Genomic DNA, 24,991 nt, shown 5'->3' on the forward strand with positions numbered 1-24,991 from the left:
GGTTAAATACTTCCTTAATTCCTAATTCTTTGCCACTACAAAAGGGCTTACTACTTCTTTTCTAATTTTGTCTTCATTGGCATAGTTTGTGCAAAAACTTTTAAAATTGTACATGATAATAATTATTTATTCATGTTATCTTTTGTGATAATTTTTATCCTTCCTTTAGTCAAGAGATGCCTTTTTTACAACTCTTTTCCAACACCAACATTGTTCATTATAATTGCTATAATTATATTTATCATATAATTATTTATATATTACTTATATAATTATATATTAATTACAAATATAATTATACTTACATATAATTATATTTATATCTACTTTCATTTTTTTGTCCTTGTTTTCCCTTTTTTTTTTTGGCTGAGGCAATTGAGGTTAAATAACTTGTCCAGAATCACACACCTAGAAAGTGTTACATGTCTGAGATCAAAATTGAACTCAGGTCCTCCTCACTTCAGGGCTAGTGCTCTACCCACTGTGCCACTTAGCTGCCCCTTGTTTTCCTTTTCTTTACATTGTTGTAGTTATTGAGCTACTAAATGGCATAGAATGAAGAATTTGGAGTCAGGAAGACATGAGTTCAAATCCCTACTTGTCTGACCCTGATTAAATCATTTAACCTCTCTGTGCCTCAGTTTCATCATCTATAAAAATGGGAATAATCATAGCATCTACCTCTCAGGGTTATTGTGAGAATGAAAAGAGATGGCATATATAAATTACTTAAGATGCTTTATAAATGCTAGCTATTATTTTCTTTCTTAGTTTTGTTTATTTCACTTTATATTGGTTCAGATAAGGCTTCTTTGAACTCTTTCTATTCATTCTCTTAAGGCCACTCACAGACCTAATTGCGGTACTGATTAACATGGAAATTTAACTTTTCTGATTTTGCCTGATTTTCTCCTCCTTTGGCAACCTGATGGCCCTTAGCTCCCAGGGCTCCTCAAGAACTGCCTCAGAAGAAGAAATTATTTGTGTGCTTCCTCTTCCCTTTCTTCCATATCCAAATATAGTCATCATTCTTAGCTATAGTAGTATTTACTATATTTTTTGATGATTGTTAATCACCTCTTTGCATTTAGAAGCATAATATTTTTATTTTTTGAGTAATTAATATCCTTTTCAGGGATGTCCTAAATAATTGGACAGCAAAGTCATTTTATGTGAAACTTTGCAAAACTGAAGCACTTAAAAACTACTAAAATGATTATCTATTTTTTTAAAAAATGGAATCCATCTATAATAATAATTATCATACTATGGAAACAGCCTTTTTTCTCTTTTAAGTTTGGTAGGATTCTTCCCTTTTCCCTTCCCTGTACTCCATCCCAAGTGCCACTTGCAATCTTGAGATAGGTCTAGAAAATATCAGTTGGGGTATTGTCTAGATGACTTTATCAGTTGGTAAAAATCATGTGGGAAGAAATAGCTGAGCCTGGAACTGTCTTTTTGTTTACCCCTTACCTGCCAAAAATCCCTTTGTCTCTCTAAAAATCTAATTTTCTTTCTGAAAATATTTCAAATTTTTCTTTATACTTGAATGTCTATCTTTTTCATTTTGAGTTAAGCTCAGAATTTTTAGAATAGGTCACCTGGACCTCATTCTAGTTTCCATTGATCTTTGGAAGATACTCCATTCCCTTCTATGTTTTCCGATGGGTACAGAATAGTCTTACATTATTTGAATTCCCTTCCTTTGTATTTGAGGGTTTTTCTTCTGATCAAATGCAGAACATATTTCTGAATTTATTTATTTATTTGGTGAGGTAATCAGGGTAAGGGACTTGCGCAGGGTCACACAGATAGTAAATGTCAAATATCTAGGACAGATTTAAATTCAGATTCTCTTGAGTCCTTAGCCAGTCCTCTACCCTAGAACTGCTTAAATTAGAGGCATTACCTCTAGCTGCCCCTGAATTGAATTTGCAGCCTTAGGTTTTTGTTTTTTGTTTTTTTCCTGAAAGTGATCTGTGAATACATTCAGTTAGTATTTCATTTACTATTTTAAGAAGTTCTGGATAGTTCTCTTATTTCCTGCCATGGTTTTAAAGCATTTTTCCTATTATATTTTTCTGGGAGATCTGTGGCACCTAGGTTATCTCTTAAATAACTTATCTTCAAGATCAAAATGTTTTGCTTGTATAGTGAACTTATTTTCTTTTAATGTTATTGCTTTACTCTCTTCTTTGATTGCTCTTCATTCTGTATGTCTGCATTCTTTTGTTCTCTCCTTTTGTTTTTTTGGTGCGACTTATTATCTCAGATTCCCATTTTCCTTTTCTACCCATTACTTATGCTGTGTAGGACATAAATTACCCTTTCATAATTATAATTTCTCTTTTGAACCACTCAGAAATAGCATGTGTTAGTCATGTTCTCAAATTCCACAGGGTCTTCAAGTTCATCAAATATTTCATTATTTTCCTTTGTTTCCTTTGCTATATTTATAGATATTTGAACTCATTGTCTAGATCTGGAAGCTACATTTTTTGCTGTTAGTGATTTCCCTGTTGACTTAGCTGCTAATGTTCAAGGTCTTTTGAATTTTCTTCTTCCTGAGCTTGATTATTTCAGTTTTTTTTCTTTCCTTATTTTTCGATACCAATCATTTTCTACATCTTTCACTTACTGTTTTGTTTAGGGGCCATATCTCAAAACAGCTTAACCTTCTCTCATACTAGGCACTTCATGTTACACCACCCTCAATTCCTGCCATTAAGTGCCTTTTGGGTGAACAGAATTGACTCCATCTGCGTTCTGAGTACTTTCTCTCAAGCTTAGTGGAGTGGCACATGGTGCATCCCCAACTTCTACTCCCTACCTACAGTCTTGCCACATATAAACTGTGATCTGTTGAGGTGTCCCATCCTGTTCCCTCTGTTCCTCCACTCTCTGACATGTCATGTTTGGTTTTAGGAAGTTGATTGTTGTAGTTTAGGTCTCTGAGGATCTGGGAAGAGGGGGGATAGGATACAATGTTTCTAGTTCAGAAACATCCTGCCACTTTCCCTCTGTTTCTAGCTCTCCCATAGAGAACTTTTGTAGCACAGAAAGCTATCTGCTATTGTTCTGGCTGTGTGGTCTCTACTTTCAGTAGTCTAGAGCCCACTTTCTTAGACTCTAGATCAGGGGTCCTCAAACTACGGCCCGCGAGCCAGATGTGGCAGCTGAGGATGATTATCCCCCTCATCCAGGGCTATGAAGTTTCTTTATTTAAAGGCCAACAAAACACAGTTTTTGTTTTTACTATAGTCTGGCCCTCCAGCAGTCTGAGGGACAGTGAACTGGCCCCCTATTTAAAAAGTTTGAGGACCCCTGTGATTTTATATGGGGTCTTATAAGTAAATGTGCGATCTTATAACTGAATATGGGAGTTATAAATTTATGATTTATTATTAGTAGATGTTTGATTTGTGTACCTATTTCATATATCTATATGTAAAATTCTCAGGCAAAAAGGAGTTGCAAGTGGAAAAAAATTAAGAAACCCTAGTCCAGAGTACTGCAGAAGTATGCTGACTATCTCTCCTAGCCTGAGTAAATGTGCTTAGCCTTTCCCGAAAAAGGGAAAGGAGACTAGGGTTTGGGTTTTAAGTTTGTTGCAAGTCAATGTGGATCACCTAATACAGCCTTATTGCTGATAGTGTGAAGTGACAGGGAAGGCTACTGAATTGAGCTCAGTATAGATATTAGTTCTTAGCTTTGTTTTTCAACTCTTTTTGGATTCCATGGATGTTAAATCATGGAAACAGCTATTTTTTTTAAATCTTCAGCTCATAATTCCTATTTTGAAGGGTTGAGAGAATCAGAGAAATTCTTAAGCTTCCATCTTGTCTAATCATATAACCCAGAAGCTATATCTCTTGTTAGGTGATTGGGAAATGGATTTTTTAATTCTTTCTCTATCTTGTTTTAGGTCTTCAGTGACCCAAAGTTGGGTTCCAGAATAAAGCTAAGAATTCATGTCCTGGGTGAAAAAACAAGAGCCAGGTAAAGTAAATAAACAATATATTCCTTTGAGTGTCTATATCATGATATAGCTGTTTGATATTTAGTATAAGAGTGAATTATTTCTTCATTTGGGAAAAATTAGCTTAATAAATAGAGGAAAATATAAACCTCCAATTTTAAATGTGAATGTATTAAAACTTAGTAAAATTAAAAAGAATGGCAATTTGAAAAAGAAAATAAGAACCTGCAATATCTTGCTATAAAAAAAATTTAAAAAGTCATACACAGAATAAAAATGAGAACATCAAATGAATCCAAAAAACCAGAAGATGCAATGTGTTCAATCATTTCAGTTGTCTATGACTCTTCATAACTTCATTTAGAGTTTTATTGGAAGACAGTGGTGAGGTTTGCCATTTTCTTCTCCAGTTCATTTTATAGATGAGCAAACTGAGGCAAACAGGATTAAGTGACTTGACCAGGGTCACATAGCCAGTGTCAGAGGACATATTTGAACTCTGGTCTTCCTTCCTCCAAGCCTGATACTCTACCTCAATATCATTCAGCTGCCTAGTCATGCTATCAGGCAAATCAAAAATAAACTTTCAAAACATTAAAAAAATGATAAATAAGGAAGCTACTTTATTATGAAAGGAATTGTAGACAACAAATCAATATTGATATTATATTTAGTTGTTTAAGATGCCCAGGAACCAAAATTCATAAAGGAACACTAGTAGTACAGTAGTAACAGATTTCAGTGTCCCTCTTCTAGTTTTGGAAGCCTAACAGAAAGATGAAGGGAAACATATGGAACTGAAAAAATTGCAAGTGAAACTAGAGTTAAGAACATGACGTCTTCTAAAGGGACTACTAAAACACACACACACACATATATACATATTTATATATATATTTTTTTCATTCCATGTAGAATTTTTAAAAAATTATCCATGTATTTGGGGATGGAGATATTACAAATAAAGAGAAAAGATAGAAATAGTAAGTAAATACTTTATAAATACCATACTACAATAAAAATAGCCATTAATTCAGGTACTCCAAACAAAAGATAAACATGGAAATGGAGACTTAACAATGAAATCCTAAATTACAAGGGGATCAAAAAACATATCATTAAAAAAACAAAATATTAAAATTTCTGGGAAGCTCACAGGGAAGTTAGAAATCATATATCTACAAACATATATTTAAAAAATAGAAAAAAGAGAGAATTAACTAACTGATTATAAATTTTAAAAATTAGAAAATCAACAAAATGAAAACAAAAGAGAAGATATTCAAGTAGAAAAATACAAAAATGAAGAATAAAACTAAAAAAGGGGTTCTTTGAAGGGACTAATACCATTTATAAACTTTTAGCCAATGTAATTGGCAGGAAATGAACAAAATAGCAAATAAATAAGGTAAAATCACAATAAAATCAGAAGAACTAAAAAAAATGAATAATGAGAACCTATTATATATACTTACATACTGTAAAACTGAGAACACAAAAGAAATTGAAACACCTCAAAAATATATAACCTAGACTAACAGAAGGCCAAATATAGTCCAAATACTTAAACCAGTGGATCAAAGCATAAAAGTAGAACTTCAGACCAATATCATTAATGAATATCAGTTCAGAATTTTTAAATAAAGTCCTGTCAAATAGAGTATAGTGATTTACCCAAGAAATCCTTCTTCTGGATCACATTTAATTTATTTTAGGGATTTGAGAATGGCTCACTAAAAGGAAAACTATCAAAATAATCAAATTAAAAATAAAAACATGCAAAACTACATTATCACACGAAATGTGAGAAAAGCCTTTGACAACATTCAATACTAATTTATGATAAAACCTGTAAAAACTATGAGTAGAACGGGACCTTTTAAAAAATATCTATTTAACATCAAAAGCATGTATCATATGCAATGGAGATACACTAAAACTTTCCCATATAAATTCAACAGATTAAAAAAATGCCTACTCCTCATTTTCACTTGATATAGTCTTAGAAAGGCTAGGGATAGTAATAAGAGAAGAGAAAATAATTAAAGATATTAGTCAGTCATTGCAGTCATGTCTGACTCTGTGACCCTATTTGAGATTTTTTGTCAAAGATACTAGAGTAGTTTGCCATTCCTTCTCCAACTCATTTTACATATTTATAAACTGAGGCAAACAAGGTTAAGTAACTTCCCCAAAGTCACATAGCTACTTAATTAAGTGTCTGAGGCCAGATTTAAAGTCAGGAAGATTAGTGTTCCTCATTCCAGGCCCAGAATCTTATCTCCTGTATCACTTAGCTGTTTTAGGTAAAAAAAAGGGCTGGATTAAAAAAAAAAAAAAACTATCCCTATTTGCTGATGATGTGATGGTTCACTGGGAAAATCGCTAGGAAAATTCTAGAGAATATGCAAAGTACTAATTGAGACACTAGCTTTAACAAAATTTGAGGCTTCAAAATAAACCCTCAAAAATCAGTTTAGTTGATAATGTAATAATAATTTTAAAAGCCAATAGACAATAATAGAGATCTCATTCGAAATAACTATAAATTCATAAAGTATCTGAGGAATAAGATGATAAAACATTTAGATTCAATGACAAAATGCTCTTTTAAAACATGAATATTTTAAATAGTTGAAGGAATATTCAGTGCTCATGACTGGGCTATGTTAATAAAATAAAATGACAATACTACCAATATTAATTTGTACTTTCAGTGTCATAAAATTAAATTATCAAAATAATACCTTATAAGACTTTGATAAAGGATAACATGCTTCCTTTTGAAAAATAGATTATCGAGGGAATTGAAAAGACATAAGGGAAGAAGAGTAATAGCACTTTCAGACTTCAAACTGTATTCTAAAGTAATAATTATCAAATCCATCTGGTATTGCTTAAAAAGTAAAAGTGGATCAATGTTATATCCTAGCAAGGGAAAATCAAAAACAGTAGAACTCAATAACTTATTGTTTGATGAACTGGAAAATATAAATAAGTTGAGAAAAGGCTTCTTCTTTGATAAAAAACAGTTGGAAATATTCGAAGGCAGTCTGGCAGAAATTACTCACTGTATTCCAAATTAATATGTGATCTTTAATCTTAAGGTAGTATACCTTAAGGTAATATACTAATATTAATAGTATCAAAAATTAGAAGCAGATAATATCCATCTCATAATTATGGCTATGAATAGTCAGAGCAGCAATTAAAAAGGAAATAGAAGCAACTATAAGGATAAAATTAATAACTGTAATTACTTGAAACTGAAAAGCTTCTGGTTAGACCAAATTAATGTATCTAGATTGAGAAGAAAACAGTTCAATAGGAAAAAATCTCTTAACAAATTTCTCTCATAAGGGCTTATTATCTAAAATATAATCGGGAAATAGCTATATATGCTTACATGTAGGAACACATGCGTATGTGACCAGAACCTCAAATCCCTCAATAAATAAGCTTTCAAAGAAAAAATAAGCAATTCTCAAAAGATTTTAAACTGTTAGTTAACCCGTGAGAGAATGTTCCAAATAACTAATAATAATAGGAATGCAAATCAAACAACTCTGAGATTTCACTTCACAACCTAAAAATTGGCAAAGATGACAAAGTATCGTAATTATATTGGACAGGAGTAATAATTGGGAACAGCTAGGCATTTGGTATATTCATTGTGGAGCTGTGAATCTATATACCTATTTTGGAAAGCCATTGGGAACATTTTTAATTTTATAAATAAAATGGCTAAAATGTCCATATCCTTTGACCCAGAAATTTTTTTTAAAGTTGGATTTATGCCCCAAGGAAGATATACATCAAAATATTGATAACAAAATTATGAAATAGCAAAGAATTGGAAAGAAAGTAGATGCTCATTCATTAGTTTATGGCTACTTAAATTATGATATGTTAATATAATGGAAATTTAATGTGTAAGAAATAATGACTATGATGCATGGAGAAAAACATGGAAAAATCTGCTTAACTGATGGAATAAAGCAGATTCGAGAAAACAGTACACACAGTAATCACAACATAAGTGAATATTATAAAATTATAAAGAATAAACATAACTCAGAAAGAGATATGAGAAAACATTCTGTGCAGAGTGGGAGATCCACAGGTGTCATGTTCCCCATATTTCAGTTTTGTCTACTGTATTGATTAGCTATGCAAATTTTGTCCTCTTTTTTCTTCTCTCTCTTTTTTTTTTTGGGGGGGGGTCTTACTGTTTATTATATGGAATGGCTCTTAAAAAGGGAGAGAAGGAGTGGTACTGGGAAAAAACTGATGATGCAAAGAAAAACATCAATTAAAATCTTACTTTTAAAATAAATTATTAAAGTATTAGTTATTTGAAATATTGAGAGGTTTTTCTTTTCTTTCTTTTTTTTTTTTTTTAAAGACCCAGCAAGTTTCATGCTGAGGTTGGGATCCTTAATCCATTTGGAAAATGCTGAAGTTAAAAATGAATCTGTAAAGCTTGAAGATTGAAGTCCCATAGTATTCTTAAATGAAAACATATATTTTTGTACCTCCTTTGGTGTATATTATGGTATAAACTTGTTTTTTACAATTTAATGCTTTGGTATTGCTTAATCTATCCTTCGGAAGCTTATTTTTTGCCTTGAAAATTTTGTTTTAGTCTAGAGAGGGTTTTTTTTTTTTTTGTTTCCTCCAAAAGGATTATTTTTTGTTTGTTTGTTTTGGGTTTTTTCCCCCCTCAAACAATGTAATGTCTCCTTTCTTCAGGAAACACCTTTTTGCTGGATGATGCATTTCTTTTTGTCATTTCCACTTCTGTGTGAAGTATGAAGTCATCCTTTTCCTGTGAAAAGGAAATTTCCCAGCTGTTCATAAAATGTGGAAGCTGCTTGGAAAGAGCAAAAAAACACAGAAAGTGCTCTTCTCTCTACTCTATGTTATCAAATTGTTTTTTTCTGTAGAGCTGATTTTTTTTCTATTCAAATGTATATCATCCTACAGTAAGGGTAATAGTGTTTCCTGCTTGTTACTTTTGTTTTTTTTTTTTTTAAACTTGTATCTGAGAAAGAATATATTAATTAACTGGCATAAAATTCTTACTTTCTCTAAACTGATTAAAAAAGAAAGGCTAGGAATTAGGAAAGATGGAAAGTTTGATATTGCTTTAACTACCATTTGAAGATAAATCTTGTGTCTCTTGGTTAAAAATACCACTTCCTCTTACTCTAGACACACCCATTTAAATTTACCAACTATCATTTCCTTTGTTTTTTAATCTATCTTGTTTATGTAGTAGGAAAGTAGAGCTATTGTTTAGGCTGGAATCGGTTTATCTGAGTTATATTGGGAATTTGTATTCCTATTTTAAGATAGATAACAAGTAGTTTGATAGTGTTTACAAAGTCATATTTTCATATAGAAATGTATACTAGGGTTTTTTTTTTTTATTGCTATTGAGTTACAGTGGATGAAAAGATGTCAGTTTCTGCTTTTACTTCTCAAAAATGGGGAAGTTGGTAAGGGGGATTGTACCTGAGATGTCACATATGTATTCAGTATGGGCAGTGCCTCATTCAACATTAAACAAACAGTAGTTTTATGTGTCAGAATACCATGATCTGTCCAGTGTATGAGAGATTCAAATTTTTTAATCCAGTGACTTAGGTTCCTGAATTCAATTTCATCTTCTCATTCTCATTTCATATATCAAATTAATTACCTAGCATTTCTGTCTTCATGGTCTCTCTCAAATAAGTTCCCACCTCTTTGGTCACAGAATTACTACCCTAGTTCAGTCCCTCAGCAGCTCTCATGGAGATTATTGCAATAACCTTCCATTAGTTCATTCTATCTCAGGCCTCTCCTCTGCTCAATCCTCCATATAACCAAAGTAATTTTCTTAAAGTGCAGGTCTTATCATACCACACTCTACTTAACAAACATCAGTAACTCCCTGATACCTTTGGAGTCTAATATAAATTCTTCTATTGGCATTCAAAGCTTTTCATGGCCTCTTTTTACAAGTCCAGTTTTCTTGAAGATTGCACCTTGTTCTGTAGATCTAGCCATGTTGCCGGAGTTCACCCTTCTCATCTCTGCTTTTTTGAATCTCTGGCTTTTTTAAAGTTCAAGTGCTATCTTTTATATGAAACTTATCTTATGCTCCTGGATGTTACTGTCCTCCCTTTTATGAGCAACTTGGATTCATTTTGCATATGTTATGGATGTAAGTATATGAATACATGCTGTCTCCCTCATTAGGTTCTAAGCAACTTGAGGACAAGGATTGTTTTATTTTGTCTCTGTATCCCAGAATTTAGTGTAGAACCTGGTATACCTTAGTAAAGATTTCATGAATGTTTAGTGATGGATTAATCCCTGCCCTGTTGGGGCTACAGTAGAAGCAAGAACCAAATACAGTTAATCATAAGATATAGTCTTATGTGATGAGTACATTAGAGATATTTGGTATAGTGTGGTGTAAAGTCTGAGTGGGAAGATTATTATTACAACTATGCAATCAGGAAGAGGAGGGATTTAGCACTTGTGTTGGACAGTAAGGAAGAGGAGAGATATTCAATAATCAAAGACAGAAGAAGAAATTTTGAATCATAGCATGAACAAAGTCATGAAGTCAGGAAAGTTCAGGGTATGATGAGAAGAGTCTGTTTAGAGCAAAATATATAGAAGGAAACACACTGAGATGAACTGAAAAGAGTCAAGTTGTGCCCAATTGTTGGACTCAGGAGAGACAAAGGAATCTGAATTTAACTTGGTAGGTAGTAGGGCACCATTAGAGATTTTTAGCAGAAGACCAGTTGGACCATATCTATGCATAAGAAGATTAGTTTGGCAGCAATATAAAAATGGTTTGGAGGAGAGAAAATGAAGACAGTAAGACTTGTTTGAAGAGCCTCAAATAGGTTGGGGGCATCCGGAATAAAGCCAATAGAAGAATGCAACAGATATGGGAAGAGAATCCACAGAATTTAGTAATTGATTGAATAGGAGAAGTCATGGAAAAAAAGCTTCAGAAGTAATATCAAATTTTACAAAATATCAAACTCAGAAGTCAGGGCAGATTTAGAGAGATGAACTAACTGATTGGAGATACTTTCTGAATCATCTACAACATGGTGAAGAAATTTGTTGCTAGGTTGTGAAGATTGCAAAATGCCTTTAAAAAAAAGAAAACACAGTTCTACTTTGGTAATATTTTGATGCTATGGAAACAAACTCCAGGAATTGAATGTTAAAGCTCATTTATATTGTGTTCCAAAAACTGGTTTTGTCATTGTTGCTACAACCTGTTTTTCTAGAGGAATGAAATCAATATATCAGTTGTACCCTATTATTTCTTCTTAGTCAAAAATTTAATCTATAATTACTCTCTCAAAATTCTTCCTGCTCTACTAATGTTTTTGGTAAAATGTGAGTTTTTTTGTGTTAAAAACTATAATAAGTAGCTATGTGTATGTTAGAGTGGAATGGGAATGGGTGGGAGAAAAAGAAGTATAGGTTAGGAATCACTTTTAGATTACTACTTCCTGTTCAGTTAAGGGGATGAGTCTGTAACTTTGTCTGAATCAGCTTGACTGGTCCCAGCTGTGTCCTGTGCTGTGCATGATAATGATTTATTTTCCCACACATCCACTTGATTGTCTTTTTACTTTCCAAATACATTGACTATTACTACAATATTTAGTAAAGTATGTGGCAAAGGACTGGATGTTTTTCCAGATATTAATGTGAACAATAGTTAAATTTAGGGTTGTAGGCAGAGATAATTATATAGGGAGGTGTACTTTTTTCAAAAACTGAATGACATAAGGAACCTACTTTCTTTAAAAAGGGAAGGGACTGAAAAAATCATTAGAGGTTTTACTTAGCATTATGTTAAATTAAAGTCTTCCAGTGATGAAAGTTAGCATGGTAGAGTAGAAAGACTGCTGGAGTTGGAGTAAGAAAATCTTTCATTCGTATCCTACCTGACAGCAGTAATATGTGACCATAAGCAAGTCATTTGATATCTTTAAGCCTGTTTCCTAACTAGGCTGTGACTAGAAAAATGCAAGATACAGCTCAAAGATTGATATACAAAATTTGAAAGTGGTATGTAATGCTGAGTAACTAAATTGAGACTTGGTGCTAGCTATGTATGCTACTGGGGAATGTGATTCAGTCTTAATTATATAGCTAATTTTTTGTTTCCAGTTAAAATTCCTTTATTCAGTCTTAGGTTGCCTTAGCTCAACTTTTTTCCCTTGCTTCTGTTTTTGATTCCATATTCATCTACACACATCACTCTTCTACTGATATTTCCTTATCTTACTTTACTCTCTCTTTACATTGTCTCCACGGAATTGTGTTTCATTGTTAAATTTCTCCCATTAATGAATGCTCCCTTGGAACAAAGATGAACAATTATGTCAGAATAGTAGGCATAGTGACCACGTCTGACAAGATATGGGAAAGAATGCTACATTTTGTCTTTTGTCAAGAATTAAGACTGGTACTTAGAATTATTCAATTTCATTTTATTGGGTTTTTCCCCTTTTTATTATTGCTGCTGATTTCATTCTGCATTGGTTCATACAAGTTTTCTATATGCATCTATGGAGAGAAAGTGTTTATTTTCCCTCTCAAGAATGTAACTACCATGAATTAAAGAGAATGTTTCATTTTTGTCTTTGTATCCCAAATACCTGGCATAATTCCTGGTATAAAGTGCTCACATGCTAATTTATTCATTGATTGATTAACAGCTTTCCTTAGGACTAAATATTTTCTTTAAATTCTCTTTCCATCAGCTTTTTACTGCTTAGTCATTTTCTTGGTACTTATCCTTTTTGAATTTCTACATTTTTGACCATTTTTCAAGATATTTTGAATTTTTAGGTCATTATCTCAACTCTCTCTGTACCTGTCTATCTGATGATCCTCATTCTCCTTTACAGAATCTCCATCCATCTCTTCGACTCCATGTGTAGGTATATCCTAGAGTTCTGTCCTGGGCCCTCCTTTTTTTTCTTCTCTCTCAATATTCTTTTTTTGTGACCTCAAAAGCTCCCATGAATTCCATTGTCATCTCTGTAGATGATTCCCAAAGTTACATATCCAGTCCTCATTTTCCTCTTCAGCTCTAATTTCATGTCTCTAACTGCCTGTTGGACATTTTTACCTGAATGATCATTAATATCTCAAACTCATCCAAAATACAATGTATTCTTTAAAAAAAAAAATTATCTGTATCTTTTTTAAACTTTTTTTTCTTTTTTCTTTTTCCTTTTTTTCATGAGGCAATTGGGGTTAAGTGACTTATCCAGGATCCCACAGCTAGGAGGTGTTAAATGTCTGAGGCCAAATTTAAACTCCGGTTCTCCTGACCACCAGGCTGGTGCTCTAACCATTACGCTACCTAGCTGCCCCTTAATTTTTTATTTTCAAAATATATGCATAGTTTTCAACAGTTTTCCCTTGCAAAACCCTGTATTCCAAATTTTTCTCCCTCCCTTAGACAGCAAATAATCCAGTACATGTTGAATATGTGCAGTTCTTCTATATATGTTTCCACATTTATCATGCTTCACAAGAAAAATTAGATCAAAAAGAAAATAAAATGAGAAAGAAGACAAAAAGCAAGCAAATAACAATGAAAAAAGCGAAAGTATTATATTGTGATCCATATTCAGTCCCCATAGTCCTCTTTCTGGATGCAGAAATGGCTCTCTCTCCATCACAGGTCTATTGGAATTATATAATATATTCTAAGGCTGCCTGAACTCACCCTTTCTCACAGCTTCCTTATTTCTGTCAAGGACATCCCCATTCTTCTAGTGATCCAAGTTCACAACCTGGTAATCTTTCCCCAATTTCTTTCCTCAATTTTCCATATCCAATTACTTGCTGCGTCCACAGCATCTTTTGCATCCATCATGTTGTCTATATTCACTTAATTACCTCTGACCTGGACTATTAAAATAGCCATTTATTTGGTCTCTGTCCTGTAGTTATTCCCTTCCATCCATCATTCCCACAGTGTCTGTTTGATATTCCAGAAATATAGATCCATTAGTCCTCTATTTAAGAAAGTTTTGTGGATCTCATTTGCTTCTAGGACAATGGACAAACTGCTCTGTTAATTAAAGCTTTTCACAGTTTACTTCCAGCTTGTCTTTGTAGTTTGACCATATATTGCTCCCTTTCGAAGTTCTAGACATATTAGGTGATAATGGAGGACGTGCTCACATTTGTAGGGATAAAGATAGCCTGGGGAATAGTTTCTTCTTTACTGATATGTAGTACTTATTTGATGAGTCTAAATAAGAATACTTTTAGGAGCCAAATTTTGTTATTTTCAGTAAACATAATCTCTGAAGATTATTTTGGGGAAAGGTAAAGTCAGGCATGTTCCATCTTGTGTTGTGTTAGAGGCAGCTAGGTGGTACAGTGGATAGAGTACTAGGCCTGGAATTAGGAATATCTGAGTTCAAATATATCCTCAGATACTAGCCATCTGATTCTGGGCACATCATTTCACCTCTGTCTTCCTCAAAGACTTCCTTTAACTGCAAAATGGAGATAATAGTAGCATCTACTTCACAGGGTTGTTGTGAAGATTAAATTAGATAATATTCATAAAGTGCCAAGCATTACACTGAAGGCTATACAAATATAATCTCATTTCATCCCCAAAACAACCTCATAAAGGAATCATTACTGTGCATCATACAAAGCAGGCATATAAACCGAGCACTTGAGGCTTACTACCAATTGGACAATACTCTATGGGTATGTGCTTGGAAAATTGCCCTTCCCACTATCCTGTGCTGGCTCAATGATTGGTGTCTACAGAGAATTGTAGGAGGGGCTAGAGGGTGGAGTAAGACTAGCCAGGGTCACTTTGGAGGTAGACAGTGTGAAGGAAGGTCCAGAGATTCTGCTTTCATCCAATTCAATCTTCTTTGCTTATCCTGACTCCGGCTGATTCTAAGGTATCCAGAGTGCTAACGCAGTCATCACAAATAATAATAATTAACATTTGATAAAAGTCATATAGGCTAGGTATTGTGCTAATCACTTTATAAATATAATCTAATTTGATCTTTATAATAACATTGTCATTATCCCCATTTTACAGATGAGAAAACTGAGGTTGAGTGACTTGCTCAGGAATATACAGCTAGTAAGTGTCTGAGTTAAATTTGAATTTAGATCTTCCTGACTCCATCCTCAATGCTTTATCCCACTGTCCCTCCTTATACCAACTAATAAATGTTCTTTTCTGTTGTACTCTCCCTTGTATTTCTAGATAGTATCTTCTCAATACAGTGCAATAATCATTTGAGAAATAGACATTTTCAGAAATAAACTCAATTGACTTAGATTCAGCAGATTGACTGATTCCTGCAGAATTAAGATTTAATTTTTCTTTTGCCACCTCAATTTATTAGACTTTATAGGATAATTTCCCATTTAGGTTCCATTATGATACATATATAATTTTTTTTAAAAATCATATTAATATCAATTTATATTTGTTTTTATACAGTTTTAGAGGGTTATAGGTTTTTAAAATATTTTTAAGTCTTTCCCAATTTCATGTGAAAAATTTAATATTCGTTTTAATAATTTTTATTTTAAAATAGTATTTTATTTTTCCAAATACATGCAAAGATAGTTTTCAACATTCAACTTTGCAAAATTTTGTTCCAAATTTTTCTCTCTCTCTCCCTCCCATACTCCTTGTCAAGGCAGCAGGCAATCCAATATGGGTTAAACATATGCGATTCTTCTAAATATATTTCCATACTTGTCATGCTGTACAAGAAAAATCTAATCGAAAGGCGGGGGAAAAAAACCCAAGCAAACAAACAACAGCAACAAACAGATGAAAATACTATACTTTGATCCACATTCAGTTCCCATAATTCTCTCTTATCAATCAATGTAAATAGATACTTTTCCATCACAAATCTATTGGAATTTTAACATTAATTTAAAAAATTTCTGAGGTCCAAATTCTCCCCCTCCTTCCCTTCTCTTCCCCTTTGAGAAGACAAGTAATTTGATATCAGTTATTTGTATGCGGTCATGTAAAACACAGTTTTATTAGCTATCTTGTAAAAAGGAAAAAAAAGTAAAACAAGAAAAATAAAGCTTAGAAGTATGCTTCATTCTGCATTCACAGTTCACTAAATCTCTCTAGAAGCAGACACCATTTTTTCATCATGGGTCCTTTGGAATTGTCTTGGATCATTGTCTTGATTAGAGTTGCTGAAATTTTTCACAGTTAAGCACCATTACAGTATTACTATTATTATATATAATGTTCTCCTGGTTCTCCTCATTTCACTTTGGTTGATTTCATATGAATTCCTAGATTTTCATGTCTTAGAGCACAATAGTATTCCATCACAAACATGTTCAGCCATTTCTCAATTGATGTGCATTCTTTCAATTTCCCATTCTTCACAATCACGAAAAAAGCTGCTATATTTTTTGTATAAATAGGTCTTTTATGATATCTTTGTGATGTTGCTGGGATAAAGGGTATGTACGAATATATAGCCCTTTTCAAATATATAGCCAGTAGTTCCAAATTGTTCTCCAGAACAGTTGAACTAGTTCACAATTCCATTGACAGAGCATTAGTATTCCTATTTTTCCACAGTTCTTCCAACATTTGTCATTTTCTTTCTCTGTCATATTAATCAATCTGATAGGTATGAGGCAGTATCTCAGGGTTGTTTTAATTTGCATTTCTCTAATCAGTAATGATTTAGAGTATTTTTTCATTATTGGATTATTGGTAACATTTTCTTCGTGTTCTTTGACTATTTAAACTGGGAAATGGCTCTTATTTTTATAAATTTGACTCAATTTCATATGTATTTGAGAAGTGAAAGCCTTTTTTCAGAGAAACTTGCTGTAAAATTTTCCCATTTCCTGTTTTCTTTTTAATTTTGACTGCATTACTTTTGTTTCTGCAAAAGCTTTTTAATTTCATGTAATCAAAATTAGTAATTTTACTTCCTGTGATCCCCTTTAACTTCTGTTTGTAGTTAGGGTTATTCATGTATGTATTCATACAATCCATAGCTCTTACAGGTACGTTTTTTTTCCTACTCCCCTAATTATAATATCACACATTATGTCTAAATCATTTGTCTATTTTGACATGATTTTGGTATGTGATATGAAATGTTGGTTATTGTCTAGTTTCTGTTAAACTGCTTTCCAGTTTTCCCAGGAATTTTTTTTCAAATTTTCAATTTTTTTATTCAAATAGGAATACTAATTCTTCAAATCTTACTCCCAAAATTTGGATCTTTGGGTTTATCAAATACTTTCTTATTGTGGTCCATTTAGTACTATGTTTGGTATGTATAATCTATTCCACTGATCTACCACTTTATTTTTCAGTAACTGCCAGATTGATTTGATCATTACTGCTCTGTAATATAGTCTGGTGTTGGCTTGGCTACTTTCCTTCAATTTTGGAGGGTTGATTTCCTTGATATTCTTTACCCTCTGTTTTTCCAGAAGAATTACTTTTTTCCCCCCTAGTGCAAAATGTAGTTTGATTGGTGTGGCGCTAAGTAAGTAAATTAATTTAGGTAGAATTGTCATTTTTATAATTTTGACTCATTCAAAATGCTTTCACATTGAATATTTTATTTGATCCTTCTAGTTTATGAAGTGAGCACAATAAAAGCACAATAAAATTCTCATTTTACAAATAAGAAGACTAAGATTTATCAAGTGAACTAACTTGGTTAAGATCAAATTTAAAGGAAATGGAAGAGAAAATTTTAAAAATGGAGTTTTCTGATCCTGTTTTGAGAGGCACTCAATATAGTTGTAAAGGTGTTAGATTTGGAGACAGAAATATCCGACAGGTAAATTGAAATCCTACCTTAAATATATATTAGCTGTGGTAAGATGGCAAACCGCTTGACCTGTCAATTTCTTCATTTGTAAAATGAAGATAATAGTACTTATACTACTTACTTTATAGAGTCATCATGAGAGTCAAAAGAGCTCTTTAAATCTTAAGAGCACTACAGATATGTTAGCTATTATTAAGAATGCAAATATGTACTTTAAAATATTTTATTTGAAATGGGAAATGTCAAAATAGAAATAATAATATCATTTATTAATTTTACTGTACTAAGATCAAAACTATCAATATCTTTTTTTAAAAATTTATGTGTATGAACACTTCATAGTAATAAAAAAAAGTAAAAAGCAAATTTCTTCTCCTATTTCCTGGGGAGTGGTGATGGATAGTATTCTCTCTTCCCTTTTGCCTTTCTTTTTCCCTCACCCCTTTTGCTCTTCAAAAACATATGATGAAAACAGCATTCTGCTGGCAGATAAGTTTCCATATCACATTTACTGTCAGATTCCTGGGCTATGAGATAAAACAGTGGTAGGGCAAAAGGAGGATAACTTGAATGTAAAGCTTCTGACTACAGTAAGAACCAGAACAACTTTTCATCTATTATGTTAAGGCACAATTTCACAACACGGAGATGTGCTGGCTGGAATAGAAAATTTGCTTCTCTTAAGCCATCAGAGAAGGACAACTGAATTTCCAAAAAACCAAATAAACCAAAAAGACAAAACAAATCTTGGTCATTTGTTTTCAGAAGGTTAGTGATTCCATGTTTTTTACTTTTTTTACTTTAATTTTAGAAATTTTTAAAAATTTACAAATGACTTAAAGCAGAATTTCATTTTGTAAGCGAATTGTTTTAAATTTTTTTTTTTTAATACTAGATGAATCTTTATGGAATCTATGCTAGAGCACCATCTTGGAGTGGTGAAACTAATTCAGACAGATGGAATGTATTAAAATTTTAACACTGCTGATAAAGCAGCTAGTTGGGAGTGGGAAAGTAGGGAAAGCAGAAAATATATACATAATATTTTGTAGCTAAAAACATGTTTGGCATAGACTAAGTGGTTTTTGTTAACATACTAATGATAGTATATTATAGTATTATATTGTATATTTAAAGTAATAATAGAGTATTAGGATTTGTTTTGGCTTGTTCAGGAAATGAACAATTTAACATATGACATTTGAGTGTTGAGATATTACTTTTCTTTTAATAGTTCCCATTATGTAACTTTTTCAGTTTTATGAGAGTTATAGCTAACTGTTTTGTGTAGGTGCTAATGACTTCATAAAGTCAAAAGTGGTTCAAAGGATAAGGTAGCATTTATATGTTTGAATACTAGCTACAGAAGATTGTGGGTCTACTATTAAGTTCCCTATTTTTCTAAATTCTTGACTTTGTATAGTAATAAAACCAAATGTTTCTTAGAACCTATATGTCATTTATGCCAATGATAGTCTCTGAAGTCCTGTTATAAATTCATCCTTAAGAGAAGGAGCTGGCTCTGTTCACTTACTAGATTGGTTTGTGAATAAATATAGATTGTATCTCATTTCAAGGGGTCAACAATGAATAGGAAAGAAGGGAGTGGGGTACAGTAGAGAAATTAATTGTTGTCTCTAAATATAAGAAAACAGTTGTATGTGTGACTGATTCTGGCTCAAGCTTTGTAAATACATTTTCTCTAACCATTAGTTACATTATTATGAAAAATTAAAGTAGCAAATCTGTCTTACCTAACTTTCTCCCATCTCTATTTTTTATTAACGTCAAAAGCAACTTCAAATGTTACATTGGTTTTTGTTAGTACTATATCATTTCTTATGTTGAGTTAGCAGCAGGAGAAGGGATATATTCATATATATATGAATATATTTGTAAGTGTTAGAGAACTGTCTTGCCATTTGTAAATGGTATATGTTGTATTGTGTGCTGAAATACCAAGCCTTCTGTATATCGTGGGATTCCTTTTGCTATTTAAGCTTCTTTAACCTTCAACTAGAATATAAAAAACCTCTTAAACATCATCCCTTATTACCAAGCAACTATTCCTACTCGCCTAAAAATGTCCCAATGCCTACTAGGTTTGGGGGATATTGAATAGAGAATTGGATATGTCACTACTAAGTGGCAGGGACTATACTTTATTCATTTTTTAGTCTCCTGTACAGTGCTCTCTGCCCATTGTAGGTTATTAATAAATGCTAGATTTGTTCAGTTGAATACCATAACGAAAAAGAATTATATCTATTGATCAGCAAGTACTACAGCTTTACATTTTCAAACAATTTATGGTGTCTCACCTCAAAGTTCTTATTTCTCTGCATAAAAGAATCAATAACAAAAGTGACTTTTTACTTTTTGTAGACATTTTTTATGTTTACACACATACATATATACATATACGTATTCACGATTTTGTTAAAGTATATTTTAATAGAACAATAGTTGTACTTTGTATTATACTTAACTTTGTACATATAATATTATTTCCAGTATAATTTGAGCACTTTATGAGCAGAAACTATTTATGGTGGCTGTTTTGGTCTTCAAATCTCCAGTGGCTGGCAGCATACAGAATAGACACTCACTATTTTGTAATTTGAATTAAGTTTCATGTTGGAAAGAACCCCAAAGATCATTTTACTTCATTTTTTATAGAATAGGAAACTGAAGTAAGGAAAGGTTAAACAAGCAATTTGCCCCAGGTCACCCAGATCAGTGGCACCCAGATTTGAAACTAGTCAGCTCTCCGACTCCAAATCTAACACTTGTTTCATTGTTTCATGCTATGGTATTTATTTTTTTTCCCCAAATAAAATTGCCAATGTTTTTGTTCATTTCTGAAATAAGGTATTTTGCAACTAAATTTGAATTTATCTTGTCCAGTTCAATCTTCTTAGCATTTATTATGCACCTGATAAATATTGAGTACCATACTGTGCTAGGCAACAAGAATACAAAACAGAAATAAAGCTCCCTGATTTTAAGGTATTTACATTTATTAGAAGGATACAGTGTCACTAAAAAGATTAACATAATTTTTTGGGGGGTGCACGAGTGAGCATACAAATGATTTGAAGAGATCAGGAAAGATTTCAGATAGCATTTGAGTTGAACCTAGAAGGAGGTTGGGGATTCTGAGAAGCAGAGGCATATTCCTTCTGGACACAAGAAGACAAGACGCATGACCTATGCAAACATACTGAGCCAGGATGGCATAATGAATTAGGGAAACAACCAGTGAATTCCAGTCTGATTGAATTGTAGAATGTATGAAAGGAAATCATATGTAATAAACCTGGAGATACACAAACACAAGATGATTAAAAAAGCACTAAAGAAAGAATGTCTCTTTTAGAAAATGAAATGCTTCTAAAATAATAATTATCGCAATAAAGAAACAACTTACCCTCTCTAGAATTATATCACTTAATCTTCTTCCTCAACTTTTCCCTGAGCCTTATTTGGAATTTAGAACTAAACTATGTAAAAGGCTTTAAATGCCAAGCTGAGAAGCTAGTGTTTCATACTAGATATAATAGAAAATTATCAAAAATTCTTAAGCATGAGAATATGTTTAGATGGCACCTTAATTATTATGTAACCCTCCCCAACTTAACCCACCCCCTCCAAAAAAACAGTGCTTTTTTTGCCAGCTGTTGTTTTAACTTAAATGATATTATGGGTTTGATTTTTTTTTTTTTTAACCATTATTGTATTTCACTTTGTTCTAAACAAAAGCTACTTATTCCACTCAAGTTTATCCCCATTGTAAAAATACCTTTTTTTTTTTTCTTCTTTCTTCATATAGAGGATAGTAAGACTTTCCAGTTAAACAAAACCAAAGTTATTCACTCACTATCTTTCTGTGGGTGTGACTCTTACTGCCACTGTGGTTACTTGCTCTTTCTTATCTCTGATCACTTCTAGTTTTGCCTGTTCTCTGCTTTCTTGACTGTGTATGTGTTTGTGTATGTGTGCGCTGGGGGGAGAAAGAAAGGGAAAGGGGTATCGTGTGTGTATATCTTTTAATGACCTCCGTTTTTTATGACTTAAGCAAGTTGTATTCTGATGTACTTCCCTGAGATTCCTCAAAGAAATGTTTCTTTGAAGAATTTAACTATCCAAAGTTCAAAACTTCTAGTTTTAGAAGACAGACAGCTTTTTCAGCCTGTTTCCCTCTAGCACAGTTTAAAGTATTAGATATGCATACTCAGAAAGTACAAGAAGGCCTTGCCTTATATTATAAACTTGTCTTTTTAAATGTACCAAGGCAATTCATTATTGATTTGTTTTTAAATTTTAATTAATTTTTTTTAACATTACAGTAATTTCGCTACCCACCTTCACCCCCACTTTGAACCTTCCTTTTAACAAAGACAAACATTTAAACAAAACTGACATTGCATTCAACATTTCATACCAGTAATAAACCATTGTCGTTGTCATTATCTGTTTTCTTGGATCAGGATTGGTCATTACGATTATTGTTCTTGTTTTTATTGTTATATGAATGTGTTTATATATATTTAAAATAATTATCCTGATAATGATGGTGATGATGATAATTACCACTTACATAGTGATTTAAGATTTTTTTAAAATGACTTACATATTTTATCTCATTTGAGTCTAGCTATTTTTTAGTAGGAACTTTGGCAAATTCAGATATTTCTTGCAGTTATCCAGTTTTGGAAGTTCTCAGTCAGGGAACCAAAAATATGGTTGAGGTCATCTAGTTTTTGTAATTCTCTTTCAGGGAACCAAAAATATGATGAGTTTAGGTTTTGGGGTTCCCTTTCATAGAGAACTAAATGATAAGACCTAGATTTAGGGAACCAAAATGAGATTAGGGTTTCTGGTGGTTAGGGAGTTAAATGATAAGGTCTAGTGGCAGGTTTAGGGTTCAGGAAACCAAATGGAGAGGTTTGGCTCCCCTGCACCCCTTGGAATTTGGCATAAGAGTAGGGAGTTTTGGGGAACCTGCTTTGGTGGCACAAAGATTCTCTGTAAAGGAATTTACAAATTCGAAAACCTAGATTGATAAAAGAAGTTTATTGTAGGGTTTGGGAAGTAAGATTAGAAATTCTGACAGAGAGGCATACAGTCTCCCTAGGGAAATAGGTGAGGGTAAAGAGAGGGTAGCACTGAAAAAGAATATTATTCCAGTGGGCAGAGGCCTCCTTAGCAAGTATGGCATAGCATGGCATGTTTAAAACCTCTGCAAAGAGAATATTTTAGATTGTCTCTTTTATAATAGGAGTTTTGGCAACAATCCAAATAGGATTGGATTTGAATCCTGAATAGGATTGGAATTCTTTTGCCCAGGACTGAACCAACCCCATCTAGATAACAGAATGAAGCTGTTTATCTTGTTTCTCCTGGGCGGGGTCCTCACGGAGGCAGAGTCCAAGGAGATTTTTGAGTTTCGGGGTCCCTTCTTCATTTTTAACTTTTTTTTTCACTGATCCCTTTGGCAATCTGGTGAGGCCAATTTACTTTTCAGAACAATGCTTTTAAATTAAAAAATAAGTAGAATTACAAAGTAAAACAATCAATGAAATACTTACCAAAATTTTTTTTTAAAACAAATTCATGGATTCCAAGTTAGGAACCATAATTTAAAGCATCTGCTTGTGAATCAAATGACTGACATTTGTATCAATGTATTATCACTAGTGCACCAGTTATGATTATAGTATTCATAAACAAGATGTGGCTCACTTAGTAAACACAAAGCATCCATGATGTGCCTGTGTGCTACTGTCTGAGGGAGGGACAATCATAATGGAGACTCAAAACTAAACAGGGTGGGCACTTCAGAAACTTCCATTCTATTGTGGGAAACTGAAGGAATATATGGTATGTGAAATTTCAGGTGGGGGATAGGGAGGGTCAGGAAAGGCCTCATATAAGAAAGGAGACAAATTGTTTTAGAGCAACTCCCTAGGATTCCTTTTTTAAAAATAGATTTTTACTTATACATTTTGTTTTATATCTCCTAGATTCCTATATTTTCCCTTTAACTCCTCTAAGAGAGATATCCCTTATGACAAAGAATTTTTTCAAAAGGAGAGAAAGAAGAGGGGGGAAAAATCATCAAAATTAATCTATATTTTAAAAACTCTGATGTTATTATGTACAATGTTCCATACTTCTGGACTCTGAACTCTGCAAAAGAGCAGGCAGAGTTGTTGTCTCATAACTCTTTTGGGGGATTGAGTTTATTTTTATAATTTCACAATATTCAGTTTCCATTTTTGAGAGTAGGTGTTGTTTGTTCCATTTCCATTGTTATAAATCATTGAGTATATTGTTTCATAGCCTTGCTTCAATGCGCATCAATTCATATTTCCATGATGCTTTGTTTTTGTTATGCTTGTTATTTCTTAGATAACAATAATTTTTTTTATCTTTATGTTGTACACTTTCTTTAGCTATACCCCAATCAATAGGCATCTGCTTTGTTTCCAATTATTTACTACCACAAAAATGATTGTTATAAATGTTTTGGTTCTTGTAAAGCCCTTCTTTTTGTCATTGAGTTCCTTGGGGTATATATCTAGTAATGAATCTCTGGTTCAAAGTGACATTTTAGTTATTTTCTTCTCATAATGCTAGATTGTGTCCAGGATGCGTGGAACAATTCATAGTTCCACCAACAATGTTTTGCAACACTTGTCTCCTTACAATCTTTTAGAGTGAACAATTCACATCTTTTGTCATCATTGCCAGTTTGTTAAATGTAAGGTGAATCAAACTCTTCACTGTTTTGATTTGCACTTTTTAAATTAGTTATTTGAAACATGTTTTCAGATAACTGTTAATTGGTTACATATCTTTTTTTGTTTCTTCATATCCTTTTCCTCCTAGATTTTTAAAGAATTTTTTGGCTCTTCTTTTTCTTAGCTCCAAAATGATAATTCTCAGCATTTAAAAGTGATTTCTGGAGTAGGCTTCCAGCAACCCTTATTTCTTCTGCTTTGATTTGCTTTTCATTAGTCCTCTGACTTTTTTCCCCATAATAATTTGTTTCACTGATTACTTTCACTGATTACTGCCCTTTTTTGTCCCTTGCATCACCCAACCACTCCCATCAGTTTTAACCTATCTT

General features: G+C 32.7%; 1 protein-coding gene across 5 annotated transcripts in view; it reads left to right on the top strand.

The window, feature by feature from the left end:
• ADD3 (adducin 3) overlaps window positions 1-24,991 on the top strand; it is a 161,229-nt gene that overhangs the window by 59,678 nt on the left and 76,560 nt on the right. For 4 of the 5 annotated variants that reach the window (XM_051981373.1, XM_051981372.1, XM_051981377.1 and 1 more), the window contains exon 2: window positions 3,926-3,999. The gene's annotated coding sequence lies outside the window, so the exon portion shown is untranslated. Of the gene's footprint in view, window positions 1-3,925; window positions 4,000-18,601; window positions 18,625-24,991 lie in introns of those variants that run through there. The other variant, XM_051981376.1, reaches the window with a different exon arrangement.

The sequence above is a fragment of the Antechinus flavipes genome, chromosome 2 (assembly GCF_016432865.1).
Source record: "Antechinus flavipes isolate AdamAnt ecotype Samford, QLD, Australia chromosome 2, AdamAnt_v2, whole genome shotgun sequence".
NCBI classification, from domain to species: domain Eukaryota; kingdom Metazoa; phylum Chordata; class Mammalia; order Dasyuromorphia; family Dasyuridae; genus Antechinus; species Antechinus flavipes.